The sequence below is a fragment of the Ranitomeya variabilis genome, chromosome 1, assembly GCF_051348905.1.
Source record: "Ranitomeya variabilis isolate aRanVar5 chromosome 1, aRanVar5.hap1, whole genome shotgun sequence".
Lineage (NCBI taxonomy): Eukaryota > Metazoa > Chordata > Amphibia > Anura > Dendrobatidae > Ranitomeya > Ranitomeya variabilis.
The window spans coordinates 878,890,229-878,908,831 of NC_135232.1; the positions used below are offsets into that span (position 1 = coordinate 878,890,229).

The 18,603-nt window shown below is 44.2% G+C and overlaps 1 protein-coding gene across 2 annotated transcripts in view; it reads left to right on the forward strand.

The window, feature by feature from the left end:
* Positions 1-217: 217 nt before the first annotated feature.
* BANK1 (B cell scaffold protein with ankyrin repeats 1) overlaps positions 218-18,603 on the forward strand; it is an 828,100-nt gene continuing 809,714 nt past the window's right edge. For both annotated transcript variants that reach the window (XM_077277945.1, XM_077277934.1), the window contains exon 1: positions 218-307. The gene's annotated coding sequence lies outside the window, so the exon portion shown is untranslated. The remainder of the gene's footprint in view (positions 308-18,603) is intronic.

An 18,603-nucleotide genomic window follows, 5' to 3' on the forward strand; every position in this document is an offset into this window, starting at 1 on the left:
TTTCAGATTTTTATAAAACTGTGCAGTGGTCTCTTAATTTTTGCCAGAGCTGTATATACATAAGCGTACAGTATATATATGAGCGTTCTTGTGATATTAGGATTGTTTGGTTAATTTTAGCCTGTACGAGTTCAGAGGAACTTCTTCTTAGCTGTGGTAAATGACTTCAGGAAGTATATTCTAAATATGATGGTGTTAACAAAGTCAACTACTGATTTCCTGCAAACAAGTCCCGGGCATCTTGTGCAGTCATTCTCCTATGCACAGTCTGTGGATTTGGTAGGACGTGCTGGTGCGAAAATAGCAGGTAAGTGTCCTCCTAAATGCTGTTTATATGATAATAGTTAAGTATACAGTTGTCTTTGTTTGAAAACATGGTAAGTACACATTGTAACATTGGATAACACTTCCTTTTCTGACTACACTGAGATGTAAGCAGATAGTGCTCTCCTGAATTATTACAGCTATTGTCAGATCTCACTAAATAATGTTTGTATACATGGAGGAATACAAGTATTTTTCATAGTGTAGAAAAATTAAAGATGTCCTGTCACCAGGTCAAAAGTGGATAGTCTAATTTTTATTTTTTTAATCTGCTATAAGGTTTTATAGATATAAACTTTTATTTTTATTGCTATTTTTTATGGTCTTAATGTAGGAGATGTTGCTCACAGGATTTGTTGGGAGCATGTCTTTAGGTTTCCCTGCTTTATTACACTGTTTGCAATGCCATCTTAATAAAGAACATAAAAGGAACATGAAAAATGAAATGGTCCATATCTCTGTAACCATTTTCCAGATTAACCCCTTCGCACGTTAGTTACAATTTTACATTTTTTACATTTTTGTTTTCTACTTTTCGTCTTCCAAGAGCCACATATATTTTATTTTTCTATGATTCATTTTATCATGGAAAGCAGGAACACATTTCTAAGTGCACTGGCATTGCAAAAGTAGTACAACTTCGCAATTGTTTTTTAGGTTTTCTATTTACAGTGTTCGTTATACGATAAAACTGACCAGGCAATATGATTCTCCAGGTCAGTTCGAGTATGCAGATACCAAACATGCATAGTTTAAGTGGTAAAATTTTATTTTCAGAAATTCATAAGAAAAAGAAACCAAAACTTTCTTGTGTCGCATTTTATGACACCTGTAATATTTTCATTTTTCAGGATATGGGGCTTTGTGAGTGCTTACAGAATTTTTTGTACCCTGAGAAGATATTTTTATTTATATCATTTTGGGGTAGATATGATGCTTTGATCACCTCTTATCGAATTTTATTGCAATATTGCGGAGGCCAAAAAAATCTTAATACTTAATTAAATATTGCTGTCATAGATTGACAACAGGATTTAACAGGTTAACAGGTGCAGGTGCAGCTCCACTCCACCTATGGTTGTTAGAGTTACATGATGGATGTTTTTATCAGCTGCCATGTGCGGGGAAAGATGCGGGCTCAGTGTGCAAGCCCGCATGAAAGTCAGGGAACTGGCGTATGACGTACTCCTAAGTTATATGTCGGTAAGGACTTAAAAAAATAAAAAAGGAGACAAACAAAACAATGCTCTGAGGAGCAGCTGCAAAAAAAAAAGCATGCTTCGGCATGCTATGAATGAGTTTATTAATGGTTCAGGACTATTCTGCCACATTGGATGCACTTGGAAATGAAGATTAGCTGCTGCCAGATCCCTTTGCAATTGCTGACCAATGACAACCCAGATGAGCTCGTTGTGAGACAAGTCTGGAGAAGCAGCAGGCTATAGTAGCATGTTTAGGCCATGCAGGCTGCTCAAAGTAGCAAGAGAAGCATATGTTTTGGGTTAATGTGATTAAAAAAAAGACTGGGTCAATTTGGAGAAATTCTGTACTATTGGTTCCACCACTAAATCAGTGAAGTGCTGAGCTGATAGAATACCTGTAATTAAGACAAGAAGGGTTCGGCTACCATACCTGACACCCAACAGTATAATTTCAAGTAAAGGACCGGTGTGGCGGGATCTCATGAAGACCTCTTCATGGCATTGTACATGTGGTTTCCAGATCAATTTGCAGATACCACTGTATTCAAGACAAAAGAGGGATTTCATTGAAGCCTTCACTGTAGTCTTGGTCAGCACCATGATAGCCATTTAGAGCTGTGTTAAGAGGTCATTGGAACAAATTTAAATGGATGTCTGACTTGTAGCCAATGTTGTGCAAAATGCCATCTGATCATTTGTGTAGATACTGTTTGATGCCATAGGTTTCATATGCGATGTCCAATTTCACTTAAGTCATTTGTGGAACCATTGGAATGGGCCATTTCTCCAAATTATACCAGGAGCCAGTTTTCAACACCATAAAAAGTGGCCACACATGCTATTGTATGCAGTGTTGTTTCTCTAAACATGCTACCATGGCCTGCAGCGTCTCCAGACTTGTCTTCCATCGAGCACATCTGGAACATCATTACAGTTGCAAAGGGAGCTGCCAGCAGTGAATTTTGATGATTTGTATGTTGAAGCGCACTCAGCATGGCAGAACATTCCTCAGACAACCATCAATATCATCATTAATACAAGGTGTATATTTCTTCTTGTGGTGCACATACTCGATACTGAATAATTCAAGATGTTTTGAAAATTTTGTTTCCATTTTTTCATCACTTGCATATCATTAACATGTTGAAAGATCTTGAAATTTTCATAATTCCACAATTTATCTTTCTTGATGTTGCAATTTCAATGTTGAAGAATATATTTACAGGGTGGACCCTCTTTCCCTTTTGTGGTTTGTACTGGATAATGCTTATCGGGTTATAGTCATCTATTCGTTGCATTTTTCTCTATGCTACATGCAGGCTATGGCCAGAGAACGACAATTGCACGTTTTGGTGTCTACTTTTTAATGTGTCTGAGATTTTTTGATGCTAAGCCACTTTGATCTTAATGGGGAAAAACTGCAATAAAAAGGCTGAAAGATTAATCATGCTGCATTTAAAAAATAAAAGGTAAAAAATCGCAAGGAAAAAAGGCACTGTAGGGCTGAGATTTTGGAAATCTTATTCCTTTTGCAATTATTGTAAAATGATGCATTTTTCCACATGAAGAACACATGGAATAAAACAGATGATAAATGCAACATGTGAACAATCTCTTGTAGTGAAACTGTCTTTGTTGCTCATAGCAAACAATCGGAGCTCAGTTTTCTTTTCACCAGAGCAGTGTAGGAAATGAATGAGGCCCAGTGAATCTTTTCCTTGAATTTGAATTCTTTAAAACCTCTAAAGTTAGAAAAAAGTGTGGTTGTAAGTGTGTAAAAACCCTGTTAAAAAATGGTGTTACAGCAAAAAGAAAAAAACCCTCAGAAAACATGCTCTGGTGTAAAGGATGGGGAATGCCCAGTAAAATCCTTTCAAATTTACATTGCTCCTTATTAGCAAAATATAATCATAACCTAAAGTATGTAAATGATTTTTCTGACAAAGTTCCTCAGAAAGACTAATTTAGAAAAAAAAAACCTCTGGTGACTTAATGACCACAAACAAAGTAAAAATCCCGGTTCTACATCTTTCTTCTCGATTAGCCAATGCTTTCTCTATTAGGCTATGTTCACAAGTTGCATTTTTTGCAGTTTTTTTTCTGCAGCAAAACCTGCTCTCTTGGCAATAGTAAATTGCTGCAAAAAGCAGGTTTTGTTGCGTTTTTTGTTGCATCGTTTTTGCTTGTTTTGTGCGTTTTCTTTGCTGTGTTTTTGTCATGCTACATTTGTCTATTGTGCATGCTGATATAAAGTTTAGTGAAAAAACAAAATCTGATTCTACTTCATCAGTTTATGACACAAAAAATGAAGCAAAACCTGATGCTTGCGTTTTTCAGCATTTTTTGCACCACCCAGAAAGAAGTGACATGCTCTATTATGCAAATCCCAAGGTACTGAGGATAAAAAAAAGCAAGTTGTGTGCATGAGATTTCTGAAATCTCGTAGACATAGCTGGCACTGCAAAACACAGCTAAAATTAGCAGAAAAAAAGCTGAAAAAACACACCAAGACGCATACGCGTGAACATACTCTTATTCCAGGATTTAGTTTTTTGCAGAAAATACTGTATATGCACAGTAAGTCTATGTATATTAAATAATCTAATAATATTAAGAATATTTTATCTCTAAAAATTATATAAAACACCATTTGGGTGTAACTCAGCTAACAAAGTCCCATGGGAGGAAATTTTCTCTAACACATTTACCGCATTATTGTATTCAGAGCTTTGAAATGAATTTTTTGCTTATTGACTACTGAAGTGTTAAACGTCTTTGTCACTTTTCTGCTCTCTGTGGACTATACTATAAGACCCTGAGCACACAGATAAAATAACAAAGGAGTGGCTTCAGAACAACTCTGTGACCATTCTTGACTAGCCCAGCCAGAGCTGTGACCTAAACCCAATTGAGCATCTCTGGAGAGACCTGAAAATGGCTGTCCACCAACGTCCACCATCCAACCTGATGGAACCCGAGAGGATCTGCAAGGAAGAATGGCAGAGGATCCCCAAATCCAGGTGTGAAAAACCTGTTGCATCATTCCCAAAAAGACTAATGGCTGTACTAGCTCAAAAGGGTGCTTCTACTCAATACTGAGCAAAGGGTCTGAATACTTATGACCATGTGATATTTCAGTTTTTTTGAACTTTTTTGAATTTACCAAATGGCTGCAATGAAACAAAGACTGAAAAATTTTAAGGGGTCTGTTGTGCTCAAAAGTTTATATATCCAAGCAGAATTTTTGCTTTCTTGGCCTTTTTTCAGAGAATATGAATGATAACACCATATGATGTTACCTTTAGTAGCCATTCAAACCCATTTGTGTAAACTTCTGTGCCTGTTGTCAGGCCAAAATCACAAGGGTATGTGAACTTTTGATCAGGGTAATTTGTATGTTTTTGGTTGTCTTTATGATTTAAAAAGACAAAGCACAGTAGTATGACAATAAATGGCTTCACCCAACCACTAACCATGAGTGGAGAAAAAGTTTTGGTGTTATCATTCATATTCTCTGAAAAAAAAAGCCAAGAAAGCAAAAATTCTGCCGCGGTATGTAATCTTTTGAGCACAACTGTACATATTGTGAGGCATTGACAGGTGTCATATGCGAGGGTCGCTATGTGTCCCCCAGGATGCGCATGGAAGACCGCTGGAGTGCATTGCAGATACAGATATAGCTGTGATTGCAGTGCAAAATAAAAGTAAGTTTGGTCATGTCCAAGATATTTCAAGGCAGATATAAGAAAACCCAGCATTGGCTTTTATATTTGGAGCAATCTACAGGACAGTAGTGGGGTAGGTCACTCCCTTCATGCTGGGTCTTACAAGTGGCCCATTGCCACAGATTCCAGTTAAAAACCCTGCAGTAAAGGGTTTGGGGGTGTCAGTCTGTATTTGCAAACTTACAAAGCTGGTGGATCTGCAAATCTCAGCCTGTGTGAGATAACACAGAGCCAAGCAGAGCCAAAAGGCCTGGCACCCCTCAGCGTGACATGGTGGTGCAGTCATCATGGCAACCGGTCTCGTATGTAGGACTGTTTTGACGCCCGGCTGCGATTCAGAGATTTTCCATGTGCTGTTTCTTTTGTGAGTTTTTTTAGGACATTAAAAGACATTTGCTTTGAACTTTTCTGTGGTCCCTGCCTATCTGTCACACTGCACTAATGCTGCTGCACTACAATATAGTAGTGCAGAATACTGGGTTGCCACTCTGTTAGATCCACAGTACAAAAGTAAATTTTGCAGATGCTTCCACCCCCTGGAAAGGGAAGCGTTCATTCTGGAGTGTTGAAAAATGCTTGTAGACAATCTTAAGAGTGGTTTTCCCCAAGACAGCAGTGAGACACACAGTGTGCATCGCAGTTCTAGACTTCCAACCCCTGGAATGTCAAGCTGTCATCACATAACATTAGCAGCAGCAGCAATGTAAGTGGCATATTTCTGTCATTTCACACTTTTTTTTGACCGGCCCATGCACCAGCAGAAATAGTACAAGTCTGACAGGTTGTGAACTACGGGAGAGGATGGTGCAGGAGTATCTTGTGTTAGGGCTAGCGGAACGCACCAAATTATAAGAGAGATGGTATAAGGTGTGTTCACCCCCGGGGTCCACCGTGCAGAGATGGAACCTGCTGCTGAGTAATGACGGACTATATGGCGGTACAATGTTGATACACACACGGGTTAACTTCACCCTGTGTGAAGGAAGCAAACCCTGTTGCGTCACAGGGCCGCGGTACCACGCCAAGAGCGCAAGCAAGGAGTCTCAGGACTCTATCTCAAGACACAGGGTTAGAGTACGTTCCGACCACTTGTGCTCGACACCGCAACTGGGTGTCAAATATAACTTAAAATATAACTTAAAGCTCAAGAGTGTGTGCTGTGCCGCTTTGGCGGACGCCACTAACCACCCAGACTTGAGATAGGAAAGCGCTCTATAAGCGCACCGTGCCGCACTGGTGGTTACAGCAATAGACGCTGTATCGTGTGTCTTTAGGTTGACAGCTTAGTCGGGCGCTAGACAGCAAGCATCCTCCTTTTGCGAACAGTCATACACAAGGGAGGGGATTTTAAATAATGACTTGCACTCATCATCACACACACGATTCCAAATGTACACTAGCGCATGGCCGTGCGGCCATGCAAACCTTTTATAGCTGCAGCAAGAACAGGACCTTCCCAGAAGGACCAATGAGAGTCAGCCATAGAAGAAGAACACCTTCAGGTCCTTCCTAGAGGACCAATGGGATTTGCTGCAGTATCTAAGCATGTGACCCTTGATCTCCAATGAGAAATCTTGCCCTGGGCATGCTCAGAAAGGGAAGAGCAGGACTTAGTCGCAAACACATCTGCTCGCCACTGCCCAGTACTGGCCACAATGGCAGAAGCTGGAAAGGCAGCAGTAACCAGTCGTCCAATATCAGCCTGAGCTAGATGCTGGGACCGACATCTCTGCTGAGCAGACTCCACTGTGGCTGGAGAAGAATGGGAGACCACAGTAGAGATGTGACAGACACCTAACATTACCCCCCCCTCCTTGGACCTCGCTACACTCAAAGGCAGCAATGAGTTGTGGAGCTCGAATGTGTTCAGCAGGCTCCCAGGACCTGTCCTCTGGGCCATAACCATTCCAATCCACCAAATAGAATTTTTTGCCATGTACTACCTTGCACCCCAAAATAGAGTTCACCTCATAATCGTCCGTAGACGAACCTGATGTCCCGGCAGATGACTCGGAAAACCAGGACATGTATACGTGCTTCAAGAGGGACACATGAAAGGTGTCAGTGATACCCAGGCATGGAGGAAGGGCTAGACGGTAGAATTTTTCACAGAATTTTAAGATGCAAGCGTCCTACTTTAAATAATTCACCGGCAAAAGACACTATTTTACGATAAAGTAAATGACACAATAAAACTTAACATTTACTTACTATGAATAAAAACCTAATCCAAAACAACATACACGACCTAAAAACATGTATGGCTGCAGACAAAGATACAGGGTGCACTATCTCCCTAGAGGGCCCACTATCTGTGCCCTACCTTGCAGCAGAGTTTGGCACCCTATAATCCTTCGCAATAGCGCCCCTGCTCAACGTAGGCTTGCCCTAACTATCCCTAATAGGCCCTATCGTGCAGAAGATAGTCAAAACAGCACTCAGCAGACCATACACTACAGACAGAAAAAATGTGTACTGGACAAAATAATGTGCAAAGAGGTGTGCCTATAATATATTGCACACTTTATATGATATATTGCACGTATAGTAACAAATTGGGATATATATACACTAGTAAGGCCTGTGCAGAAAGTGTATTTTCAAATGACACTTACAAAAATTGCACATTTATACCGGCCTATACTGAGGCAAATTAGCCTATACCCCTGCACTGAACCTGGATACACTCTACCTGCCTGCGGGGGTTGGCACCCTATATTCCTGCGCAGTTGGCACCCCCACTCTAGTCGACTATCCCTAATGCACCCTATATATTGTAAAAAGGTGCGAAAACAAGCTAATAGCAAGGTAAGATGCAAAAAACAGTGCAAAACAAATACACATAAATGCCCAGTAACAGCTCATATAGACAAATATGTACAGTTCATATAGACAAGTATGTTCAGCTCGACGCGTTTCCCTATGTATGTTCATCAGGAGACATACTCATTTTATAGTCAGATATAAAAGCATAGAAACTTATCTGACTGCAATCAGGGGATGATTCACTAGAGCGATCCGCCCTCTACCGCAGTGGGGAACCACAGGGTTAACCTGTTCGAGGACCTTGAAGGGACCCAAGTAGTGAGGTGCAAACTTAGTGGACTCAACTCGCAGCCTAATGTTATGGGCGGAGAGCCACACCAAGTCGCCAGGAGCAAAGGTCGGAGCGGGGCACCGATGAGCATCAGCAGAGGTCCTCATTCTCTCCTTGGAGGCCCGAATGGCATCCTGAGTGCAGTCCCAAATGTCCCGTGCCTCCACAGCCCAGTCTGCCACCCTGAAGTCAGCGATAGACACAGGTATGGGCACAGGGACATGCGGATGCTGGCCGTAATTTAGGAGGAATGGAGTCAGACCGGTGGAGTCGGCTACAGCTTTGTTAAGCGCAAACTCTGCCCATGGTAGCAAGGATGCCCAGTCATTCTGCCTGGCAGAAACAAAACGTCATAAATATGTGACCAGGGTCTGGTTGGCCCTCTCAACCAACCCTTTCGTCTCGGGATGATATGCCGAGGAGAGATTCAACTCAATGCTGAGTAAACAACGAAGGCTCTCTCCAGAATAGAGACGCAAACTGAGGACCCCGGTCACTGACAATTTTGTCCGGCATACCGTGTAGGAGAAAGATATGCTTGATGAACAACGCTGCCAGAGCCCATGTAGAAGGTAGCCGTGGAAGAGCCACCAAGTGCACCATTTTGGAAAAATCATCGGTGATCACCCAGATAATGGTGCAGCTACGAGACTTGGGTAAGCCCACCACAAAGTCCATCCCGACCATCTCCCAGGGCCTGTCCGCCACCGGCAGGGGGTAAAGCAACCCAGCTGCCCGTTGTTGAGGAGACTTGTTCTTGGCGCAAGAGGCACATGCCCGAACATAGTCTGCGACGTCACGAGCCATATGTGGCCACCAATATGTCCTCGCCAGTAGCTCAGGTGTCCTTTTGGACCCAAAATGTCCACCCACCCTGGATGAGTGAGCCCAAGAGAGAACCTCTGGACACAGATTGGATGGTACAAAAGTTTTCCCTGGAGGCACAGACTTGATTGAAACTGGGACCACAGTTCTCAGGCTCTCAGTGGGGACAATAAGCAGAGGCTCCTCTTTCTCCTCCTCAGATGATACAACGGAGTGAGAGAGAGCGTCGGCACGAATGTTCTTCTCCCCGGAAAGAAAATAGAGGGTGAAATGGAACTGGGAGAAGAACAAGGACCATCTTGCCTGGCGAGAATTTAACCGCTGGGCTGTCTGCAGGTACACCAAATTCTTGTGATCTGTGAAGACTTGGAAGGGAAAACGAGCTCCCTTCAAGAGATGTCTCCACTCTGAGAAGGCCAACTTCATGGCTAGCAACTCCCTGTCCCCGATGGAATAATTCCTCTCTGCTGGTTGGAAGGTCATAGTAAAGAAGAAGCAAGGAAATTTCTGACCTTGAGCATCATTATGGAAAAGGACTGCTCCAGCACCAACAGACTAGGCATCCACCTCCATTATAAATGGCTTATCTACATAAGCGATGTAGGATGGGAGCGCTAGCGAAGTGTGACTTAATGGAGAGTAAGGCCTTGGAGACCTGCTCAGACCACAATTTGGGATTTGCTCTTTTCTTGGTGAGGGCAACCAAGGGAACTACCAAAGTTGAGAAGTGTGGAATGAATTGGCGTTAGTAATTAATGAACCCCATAAAGCGCTGCACCGCTTTAAGAGAATGGGGTTCCTGCCAATCCATCACAGCATGTAGTTTGGCAGGATCCATAGCCAATCCCTGGGTGGAGATGATATAGCCTAGGAAAGGTAAAGACTCCTGCTCAAACACACATTTCTCCAACTTTGCGCAGAGGGAATTTGCCCATAAGAGGTCGAAGACTCTGCAAACATCTCTCCGGTGGGAGTCAAAATCTGGAGAGGAGTAGATGAGAATATCATCCAGATAGACTACGACCGAGGTGGAGAGCATATCCCAGAAGATATCGTTCACAAAGTCTTGGAAAACGGCTGGGGCATTACAGAGCCCGAAGGGCATCGCCAGATATTCATAGTGCCCATCCCTGATGTTAAAAGCCGTCTTCCATTCGTCCCCCTCACAGATGCGAATCAGGTTGTAAGCACCCAGCATATCTAATTTTGTAAATACCCTTGCTCCCCGAAGCCTATCAAAGAGCTCAGATATCAGGGGCAAAGGATACTTATTCTTAATGGTGATGGCGTTAAGACCCCTGTAATCTATGTATGGACGAAGTTCCCCGTTCTTCTTCTACACGAAGAAGAACCCAGCCCCTGCAGGTGACACTGACTTCCTAATGAATCCTCTTGCCAGATTTTCCTGGATGTACTGTGACATTTCCTCCATCTCTGGGAGAGATAATGGATAAACTCGACCCCGGGGAGGCTCACACTAGGCAAGAGGTCAATAGGACAGTCATAGGGGCGGTGAGGCGGAAGGGTCTCCGCAGCTCTTTTGGAGAACACGTCCGCATAGGGCCAATATTGCTTGGGGAGAGAGGATAGATCTGCGGGCACCTCAGCAACCTGAACACATTCCCTCTGACATCTACCCCCACAAGATTCACCCCATCCCAAAATTCTGCCTGTAGACCGCTCAGTATGAGGAGAATGGTACCATAGCCAAGGCATCCCTAACAGGATGATGAGATGGTGATATGGACAGAGAGAAAGGGATGGTCTGGTGTGTTATCTGTGAGGGCAGTGTCGACCCATTTACCACTCGTACGGTCACTGGTTGAGCTAACATTACCAGGGGAATTGCATGACGTTGGGCGAAGGCAGATGACATAAAAGTGCACTCAGCCTCATAATCCACGCAGAGCTCTACAGAGTGGGAAAATGGGCCTTTAGTAATTGTCCCCTTAAAGGACAATTTTTAGGCAAACATCGCCGTGTCAAGTGTACCTCCACCTACTACCACTAGACGCTGATGTTTCATTGACCGCTGGGGACATCTGGTGGCAAGATGTCCTGACTGCTGGCAAACATGACAAATCTGGAGTGCACGAGCGGTCTGGGACTTAGGTCCCGCTCTTGACACTTCCATGGCTTCATGTGACTCAGAGGTCTAGACTGGAGATTCCAAAGGTTTGGCAAAGGTGGGAGCCAGCCGAAACCTCTGCCTACACTGGGCTTGCCCCAACCGCCATTCGTGAAAACGGAGTTCAATACGAGTGGACACTGCTATTAACTCCTCCAGTGTGGCAGGAATCTCCCTAGTGGCCAGAGCGTCCTTCACATGGTCAGACAACCCCCTCCACAAATATCGTATCGGAGAAAGGGCTTTATCTGACCACTCCAGCTCAGATGCTAGGGTGCGAAAGTGGACGGCAAAATGGCTGACCAAGGACGAGCCCTGAGTCAATGCCAACAGTTGGAGCGCCATATCATGGGTGACATGAGGTCCTAAAAAGACCTGTTTCAGAGTGCTCAGGAACAACGAAGCACTCTGCACCACATGATCGCCACGCTCACACAGCGGCGTAGCCCACTCCAACGCCCTGTCCGACAGGAGAGACACAATAAATCCCACCTTAGCCCGCTCTGTGGGGAAACGTGCGGCCAGAAGCTCAAGATGTATAGAGCACTGACTCACAAAACCCCTACAAGACTTACTATCACAAGAAAAATTTTCTGGCAGCGGGAGGCGAGATAGAGTCGGAACAGGGGTGGCAGTGGACAAGGTTGCTGCTGCCACTCTAGCAGCCTGAACAGCAACTGTGGTTACATTCACAGCTGAGGTTGTGCCCTCGAGAGCCGCCAACCTACCCTCCAGCTGCTGGATGTACAGCAAGGATTGCTGTTTGTCCGTAATTACTAGCCAGACCCTGGCGCTAGTGTAATGTTAGGGCTAGCAGAACGCACCAAATTATAATAGAGATGGCATAAGGTGCGTTTGCCGCCCGGGGTCCACTGTGCAGAGATGGAACCTACTGCTGAGTAATGATGGACTATATGGCGGTACAATGTGGATACACACACGGGTTAACTTCACCCTGTGTGAAGGAAGCAAACCCTGTTGCGTCACAGGGCCGCGGTACCGCATCAAGAGCGCAAGCAAGGAGTCTCAGGACTCTATCCCAAGACACAGGGTTAGAGTATGTTCAGACCATTTGAGCTCGACACCGCAGCTGGGGTCTCAAATATAACTTAAAATATAACTTAAAGCTCAAGAGTGCGTGCTGTGCCGCTTTGGCGGACGCCACTAACCACCCAGACTTGGGATAGGTAAGCGCTCTATAAGTGCACGGCTCCGCACTTGCGGTTACAGCAATAGACGCTGTATCGTGTGTCTTTAGGTTGACCACTTAGTCGGGCATTAGACAGCAAGCATCCACCTTTTGGGAACAGTCAGACACAAGGGAGGGGATTTTAAAGAACGACTTGCACTCATCAACACACACACGATTCCAAATGTACACTAGCGCATGGCCATGCGGTCATGCAAACCTTTTATAGCTGCAGCAAGAACAGGACCTTCCCAGAAGGACCAATGGGAGTCAGCCACAGAAGAAGAACATCTTCAGGACCTTCCTAAAGGACCAATGGGATTTGCTGCAGTATCTAAGCATTTGACCCTTGATCTCCAATGAGAGATCTTGCCCTGAGCATGCTCAGAAAGGGAAGAGCAGGACTTAGTCCCAAACACATCTGCTCGCCGCTGCCCAGTACTGGCTACAATGGCAGAAGCTGGAAAGGCAGCAGTAACCAGTCGCCCAGTATCAGCCTGAGCTAGATGCTGGGACCGACGTCTCCGCTGAGCAGACTCCACTGTGGCTGGAGAAGAATAGGAGACCACAGCGGAGATGGTTCGAGATTCCCCCTGTGCAGAGGTGGGATATCGACACCTAACAATCTTGAGCTCAATATAAATGCCTTCAAGGGGAATTTGGACTCTTATGCATTTTGGTCTTCAAAAATGGAAGAGTGGCCTGAGCTCTCCTGTCATGCCTTGGAGATTTTGTCGCAACTGGCAGCCAGCGATATTTCAGAGCGTGTCTTCAATGCTGCTGATGGTGTCCAGATAGATAAGCGCATCTGGCTGACCCTTGAAACTGTAGATCGCTTAGCTTTCATCAAAATGAACAAGTCATGGACCTCCAATGACTTTTGCATTCCAGTCGCAGACTGGGCAGACTAGGCAATGGTGTTGTTTTTACTGTCAGGCTTTGATCTCAAATTATTGCAGTCTTTGCCACCTTTTTCATGGCTTCTGGGCCTGCTGTTGCTACTGCTGCTGATGTTGCAAACAATTTTTTGAACTGTGGAGACTTCAAGTTGTGTCTTCATCTGATTGGTTGCCGGTAGTGGATGGGGTGTCAGAGGTCCATTATACTATTTGTACTCTGTGAAATTTAATGCCACTTTAGTGGTGTGTGACAATAATTTTTTCTATATGTGGAGACTCCAAGTTGGGTCTTCATCTGGTGGGTTGCCTGTGGTGGAAAGTGTGACAGAGGCCAATTATACTGTTTATACTCTGTGGAAATTGAAACCACTTCAGTGGTGTGTGGCAATAATTTTTTGGAATGTGGAGAATCCAAGTTGGGTCTGCTTCATATGTATTGCCTGTAGAAGTATGGCTCCCAGACAGGCAAGCGTGCACTTACTTTCACTCAACCATCTGCGTTACTATCTTTACATTTTTAAACCAATTGTACTTTATGAAACTGCTGTTTGTGCCATCTGAGTGTGCCTGGGCAAAAAAATTGGAACTGTTTTATGAGGTATCAGGGATCACAGCAAAGAAGGCTTACATCGCTCCCTTAACCACCATGTCTTAATTGAAATTTCAATTCAAAACTGTAAATGCTGGCCCAGACCCTGATACCTCATGCATGACCCATGGCTGACTGCTTCTGTGCCATTATAAAAGGTTTTACTGTGGGTCAGTTGATCAATCAACAACCTGTGTTACTTTCACTACATTTCTCTATAAATAGTACTCTTTGAAACTGATGTGTGTGTCATTTGAGTGTGGTTGGGGAAAGAAAATTAGAACTGTTGCATGAGGTATCCGGGCTTCCAGCAAAGAAGGCTTACACTGCTCCCCTAACCACCAGGTCTTAATTGATATTTCAATTCAAAGCTGCAAATGCTGGCCCAGACCCTGATAACTTATGCATGTCCCATGGCTGACTGCTGCAGTGACATTAGCAAATTTCTACTGTAGGTCAACTTTTCATGGTGTCTGCTCCTAATTTTATCTGTTTGGGTAACTTTTTTTTACGCATGTTTGGTTTGGCCTCCCATTGAATCTAATGGGGAGCAGGTAAATTCGGCGAATTGTTCGCCCAACCGAACCTAGGTTCACTCATCTCTAATCAGGATCTCCTCAGACAGGCCCGTCGGGGAGAAAATATGGACTAGCTCTTGAGCTATACTCCTGGCGTAGGAGTTTCTCAGTGGTACCTCTTCTGGGTACCGTGTTACATAGTCCATTACCACTGGGATGTATTGGTGCCCTCTGGCAGACCTAACTAGGGGCCCTACAAGGCCCACAGCAATCCAGTCAAATGAAACTTGTATATAGGGCAATGGTAATAGGGGACTCCGGAAGTGGGATACGGGAGCAGTTAGCTTACAGGTGAGGCAGGACCTGCAGTAGTTAACAATCTCTCTGTGACATCCAGGCCAGTAGAACCTCTGAAAGATCCATTCTTCAGTTTTGTCTACTCCCAAATGCCCACCCAAGACATGAGAATGGGCCAGGTCTAGTACACTATGCCTATAAGGACCAGGTACTACCAACTGCTCTACCACTTCCTCTATTTATTGATTCGATATAACAGCTTCTCATTTAAAGTAAAATGTCGAAACCTGGTGTCAGCCCTCGGCTCTTGAACGACCCCATTTATCACTGTTACATTGTGAAATGCCTCTTTTAGAATAAAACTCTGCATTTGAACAGTCCAAAAATTTCCCCCAGAAACCACTTGTTCAAGAATCTCGGCCTCATTGGACACCGTGCCGTCCTCCTCACCAGCAAGGACACACAGGGGGAATTAATCCGTATCCGACTGTGATGTACCACGGTTGCACTGGCTCCTGTCTGACTCACTTGGTACCCCAGCCTTCCCCATAAGTGACAAAACAAGCTAAAGTCCCTCCCTATTAAGACTGGGTGTAGCAGGTCCCTAACCACTCTGAAATAATGGGACTCAGTTCCACAGTTTGTTTTTATGGTCACTGAGGCAACAGGGTAGTCGTTGGTGTCACTGTGAATACAGCGGATGCCCATGTGTTTTCTGGAGATTAACTGGTGGGGAAGTATGGCCCTTACCAGGGTCACCAATGTCCCAGAGTCCAAGAATCCTAACATCAGTACCCCATTTATTGTTACAGGGAATCCCTGCAAACCCTCACCCACCACTGATAGTCCACAGTACAGTACAAGTTTTTTCCTGTGCCACTTGGTAACCCCTCAATAACCCCCTGCATCGCTCGTCTTTGCACCTTCCAGAGTATGTGTTGTCACCTGCAATTGGGGGATGGTTTCCAGCCTCCCACGAACTGCCTCTGTGAGCACCTCTATCTGCTATTGCTGTTGTCTGAACTGGTCTTGTTGGTGCTGCTGCTGTTGTTGGAGCTGCTGCTGGTGCTGCTGGAGCTACTGCTGTTGCTGCATCTGTTGCATATGCAGCTTACTTGTCTCCTGATGTGCCAGCTGTTGCTGCTGTTGTGCTTTTACAAGATGGTTAATCAGGTCCTCCATGCTGTCTGTCATCTCCTGGCTTATGGCCCCTTTTACCCATGACATGTGGTTTGTCCGCAGCTGCTACCTGTGCTCAGGAATGTTGCTCGCATTCGAAACATCACCTGTGGTAGATCATCTCACTCAGCGGTACATGGAGGTAGAAACTGGAACACTGTCTCTTTAACCTTTGTCCGGCTGAGTAGGTACAATTGTAACTATTCCGTTTTAAAATTGCAATATTTTTTTTTCGAAAAGCTGTAGAGGGCTGAAATTTCGTGACATCTCTGCAGTTTTGGTCCAGAATATATTGGCCAAATTTCAATAAGGAGGTATATATGAAGGTACAATTGTACCTCTGCAGCCTGTTAACTTTGTAAAATTATGCAGCCTGACGAAGGTTAAGTCTCTTCACTAGTTTATTAGGTACATGTAGCATAAACTGTGATGAAGTAAAATAAACACGGCTCTTTGGGCACAACAGTAAAAAAATGGTATCTCACAGTCCTTATGTTTGCTTGGATCCGCTTGCTCAGGGATAGAAAAAAAACACAGAGTTCAGTTTAGCACCAACACAGCTACTTTTCTAGAGTTACTCTCTCCAAACACACTGAACACTGAATGCCTCTGGAGGCCGACTTTAAGCTCCAGACCACACCCTGTGGTGGAGATAAGGTGGACAACCTCCCACCCGCTCTATGGTTATCCATAAAAACCCAGTCCTTAAACAAAATAGCTGATTAACCCATCTCAACACTTGGTGTGCTGGAGCAAAACTTCTGTGTTTCAAATCACTGAAGCCAATAGCCTCAGTGTAACATAACTCCCCTTCAGACTTTTTGCCACAGTGTGGTAAAAAAATCACATCGCACTAGGACCATGCAAGTGCCGTCTGATTTTTACACACCCATGTCCTTGAAAACCTGACATTTCAGCAGCTGCGTACAGTAAAATCACAGCATGACCCCACAAAATAAAATAGATAGAATAGATATATACACATAGAACAGATAGACATAAATATATCAGTGACATATATAATTAGTACAGTGCTTGTGTAGTTTACTGTACATGTATTTAATTAGTAAATAAATCTCTGAAAATTATGACGTGGGATCCCCCAACATTTTATTAACCAGCAGAGGAAAAGTGGACAGCTGGGGGCAAATGTCTATAGCCTGGGAAGGGGGTAATACCTATGAAGCTTATCAGTCTATTAATATCAGCTCACAACTGTATACTTAGCCTTTCCTAGATATTAAAATGTCAATAATAGCCTAGGAAGGGCCCTCTCACAGACTAAAAAATTCTGTTCTCAGCTGCCCCAGAATTGGCACATTCATAAGATGTGCCAATTCTGGCACTTAGCTTCGCTCATCCCATTTGCCTTGGTGCGATGGCAAGTGAGGTGATAGTATTGGGGTTGATGTCACCTTTTGGATTGTCAGGTGACATCAAGACATGATATCAGTAATGGAGAAGCATCTAAAAGATGCCCCGATTACTGACCCCATTGTCAAAATGTTAAAAAGTAACACACTGAATAAAGTCCTGTATTTGAAATAATGACACAGACTGCTGTCACGGGTTACCGTGACAGAGACGAGTAAAAAGACCACAGCATCTGATTGCTCCTCTTCCTGGGCTGAAAAAATCAATTCATCCTCTTTTTAAAAGGTGTAAATTTCTTTTGGCAGTACAGGGGTTAATATACCATATTCGGAGCTCTGGGAGTCTGGTCTCTCAGTGGAGCAACGCTAGCCACTCCTATTACCTATGTAATCTGGGTCCTAACTGACACACATCATCAGAGATATCTTATGCTGGGAGTATAGTTGTTTGGCGGTTATATGAGAAGGCAATTGGTGGGTTTATCAGTGACTGTCACTTGGGTTAGTAAGTATGATAATTCCCTTTCCTTCTCATACTTTGGCTTTTCCCCATCCTCCACTCCCCGATGCAATCCTCTGCTATGTGTGAGTGAATATTTATATGCCTGGTATTTTTCCGTTGCCCTTGTTCGTGTTGCCTTGTTCGTCTGGTTAATGTAATGCAGTGCACAGCTGCCCCCTCTCTTCCCTGGGTGGGGGAAGGGAACAGACGGAGTGCAGATTAAGGAGACAAGGCAAGGCACGTGGCTCCAGCATTTTCATCTTCAGAAGTAGCCTGGGGAACAGGGCAAGCTAGGGTGCCCCCTATCATTAGGGATAGGGAAGGAGCCTTTTGTCCCAGGTCACCCGACATCCGAGTCATGACAACCCCTTTAATGAATCTAAATTTACCAAAACACTGATACTCACGTCATCACCCAATCCACTTAAGCTGATTAGTGATGAGCGAGTATACTCGTTATTCGAGATTTCCTGAGCACGCTCTGGTGTCCTCCAAGTATTTTTTACATGGCGCACAGGCTAATGTCAGGTGAGGTGTGAAATGTTCACTGTGAGTCACTGAGCTGAGCAAGCATGCACAGCTCAGTGTCTCTGCTGAATGGCAGGCTGAATAGTTGCACCATGCAACAATGCTACCTGTCATCTAGATTTAGCAGAGCTAGATGTGTCACAGGACAATGGATAATTATCTTCTCGTCGAACAGGTATGCAATATGGTTGTTTATTTTAATTCTTTTACAGAAGACATCAGATTTAG